Source organism: Nanorana parkeri, unplaced genomic scaffold (genome assembly GCF_000935625.1).
Source record: "Nanorana parkeri isolate BGI_ZX_2015 unplaced genomic scaffold, ASM93562v1 scaffold153, whole genome shotgun sequence".
NCBI classification, from domain to species: Eukaryota; Metazoa; Chordata; class Amphibia; order Anura; family Dicroglossidae; genus Nanorana; species Nanorana parkeri.
Genome location: NW_017306421.1, coordinates 874093 through 876271, shown reverse-complemented (window position 1 = coordinate 876271; position 2179 = coordinate 874093). Strand labels below are relative to the sequence as shown.

Here is a 2179-nt window from a genome sequence, read left to right as displayed (position 1 = left end):
TTCCTTCTGGCCACAGCCACACTGAAGCACTGACAACTGTCCCTTTAAATCCAGCATGCCTGCAGCCAATGGTTTTATAGAGAAGTGACATCACCCACCAGCAGTGACGCAGACCCTATTATTAAAAGGCCAATAGACCTGCTCATTCATGGTCACATGACATTTGGGAGAAGTGCAGGGGGGGGGAGGAATAGGTTTGGGTTTTGTCATTGTACTGATCCTGCAGCTACAGATAAAGCAAGACTGCTGTTATTGGGGAAGAAAAAAAAGGAAAGCTTACTAATCCCATATAAGCATTGCATCTGCCTTCTACCTGGGAACAGAGCCACTGCAGATCTTTGAAACCGGAGAAAGACGTTTTCTATGGATCAAGGACGGGATGGCAGAAAGGAGGGTCACAGGGGCCTAAGCCAAATCCTTTATCAGAGGGAATCCTAAAACTAGCATCCTTTTCACTACGGACGGTCCCTGCTGTGCTGGCTGTTTTTGTTTCGTTCACATCGTGCAGAATTTCTCCAAATTACAGGTCCCACCGGAGGGTCTACGCTTCCTTTTAAAGCAATGCCACAATTGTTTCAAGCTCCTGCCACCTGATCCCATGGGGAAGCCAGAAGGGAAAAGGTGATTGTATTGCTAAAGGAGCCAACGCTGCCAAATCCTTAAAAATAGTGCTTAAACCTTTTTTTTTTTTCATCAAAGGGATTGCAAACCGTTGCCTTTAGAGGAAAAAAGGCGCACAAAGGGTTAATCCGGAGTCTGCCAAGGCCCTTCCATCCTATTAAAAATTAGGCATGCACTTCTCCGGCACGCTATACCGGCTGTCAATTTTGATTTCCTGAATACATTATTCTGCTGGATTGTACAGACCTCATATGTTCCACCTACTGCAAGTGCATGTTCTAGAGAGAATTCGGCTTCTGGGAATATCGGATGCTGTGCAAAGCTTGTGCATGTATTATTAACGCTATAGTCGACGGAGGGGATTTTTTTGTTTCACGAACGCTGTCATTTCATTGAAAAAAACCAAAACCCACCCGTCTCAAATAGAAGGAATCGCTTTAGAAGCTGCATGTCGGTGCTTTGTGATTCCATCACCTGCTTGTTTCATTCTAGAAGCTTAAGGAAGACTAACTTCTAAGAATCCTGCTGGGAGGTGTAAATTCCCCGCCTCGGTTTTGAAGGAGTTCAAAGCTACCCGGATATGTGCGCAGATTTGTGAATTTCGGTTATCTGGGCTGCTTGATTTAGAAGGATCGTGGCCTAATTCTGCAGGGATAAGTTTAGAGATTCGATACAGACAAGCATCCCGGGAAAGACAATTCTCGCCAAACGGAGCTAGCAGGCAAAGTTGGAGCTGTAAGTCCTACCTGTGGTTTTGGGAGTGGCCCGTAGTATTTGCGACTTCAAATCCTAGGGATCAGTATGCACGTGTGCAAAAGTCAGGGCACTACTGAATGATGTAGAAGATAAGGGGTAGGGTTAACCCTAACTCCACTGTACTCTGTGCAAAGATTTAGGGCTTGCTTACACCATCTCCAGGCAGTGCGTTTTTTTTATCTGCACCAAAAATACAGTAATGCCAATGGTTCTCAATGAGGCTAGTTCACACCACTGCGTTCAGTTCCAGAGCTTTCAAAAAAAGTACAGCAGCATGCTTTTGTTTCGCACTGGAATGCATAGAAACACATGTACACGCATGCGAACGCACCAGAACACGCTTAAAATCAATGTTAAAACACCAAAAAGCACCGGAACGCATCAAAAATGTGCATAAGCATGTATCTAGAAAGGCATCCAGAACTGGTCTGGAGATGGTGTGAACAAGCTGTTAAAGTAGATCTCCACCTAAAGGATTTATTTTATTTTGGGCGGAGTATATTGAGAGCTGGGATAATTTTTGTTTTGTGACCCTGTTGTTTAGTTTAGTAGGCCTTAACTCCTAAAACAGACTTTCCCCCACTACAATCCTCCCTCCTCCAACATTTAAAGCAGAACTCCTGTTAAACATTGTATTAACTCTTGCAGTGGGGCTACCCACTAGGGTTAAGTGCTTGTTTTTGTCTAGGGTTAAAAATAAAAAGGTTATACTCACCCGGTCCCTGGAGCCTCTCTCCCCCTCTGCTGCAGTGGTCTTACATCCCTCGTTCCATACACAGTATACCTGAAGATGCCGAGGGAC

At 44.7% G+C, this 2179-nt stretch overlaps 1 protein-coding gene across 2 annotated transcripts in view; it reads left to right on the top strand.

Annotated features, from left to right (window-relative positions):
- Positions 1–1023: 1023 nt before the first annotated feature.
- Positions 1024–2179, top strand: part of PPP2R5B (protein phosphatase 2 regulatory subunit B'beta) — a 64569-nt gene continuing 63413 nt past the window's right edge. The window contains exon 1 of one of the 2 annotated variants that reach the window (XM_018554320.1): positions 1024–1356. The gene's annotated coding sequence lies outside the window, so the exon portion shown is untranslated. The remainder of the gene's footprint in view (positions 1357–2179) is intronic. The other variant, XM_018554319.1, reaches the window with a different exon arrangement.